The sequence below is a fragment of the Patella vulgata genome, chromosome 4 (assembly GCF_932274485.2).
Source record: "Patella vulgata chromosome 4, xgPatVulg1.2, whole genome shotgun sequence".
NCBI lineage: Eukaryota > Metazoa > Mollusca > Gastropoda > Patellidae > Patella > Patella vulgata.
The window spans coordinates 82514924-82515369 of NC_065882.2; positions in this window are offsets into that span (position 1 = coordinate 82514924).

Consider the following 446-nt stretch of genomic DNA (forward strand, 5'->3'; position numbering starts at 1 on the left):
TCGAAACGTCGTGCTATATGTGTATTCACCAATGATTGTATTCCAAATAAATTGTGTTCTGTTTTTTAATGATTTTCGAGGATTTTATTGTAATAGTTCTACAGTCAGGTGTTACTGTTAAAACATCAAAGACTCTACACTCAGGTGTTACTGTCTAAAACACCAAAGAATCATCAACATGAACCATATCGACATTCAGTGTTACATCAACAAAACCATGGCAACAATACTTTATTTTTGTGTTTTACAGGCTATACGGATAACAATACCTTGAGTAATAAGTTATTTGTGACCTGTAGGTAGGTCGTGTTATAGAAATATGTTTTATGATTGTCATGTTCATTGTAGCGTAAATCAAACTGAATGTTATTACATGTACTTGTAATAGAATGTTAAAGAAGACCCAATATCCTACAATATAGTTTAATATACTTCCTTCTTTAAGA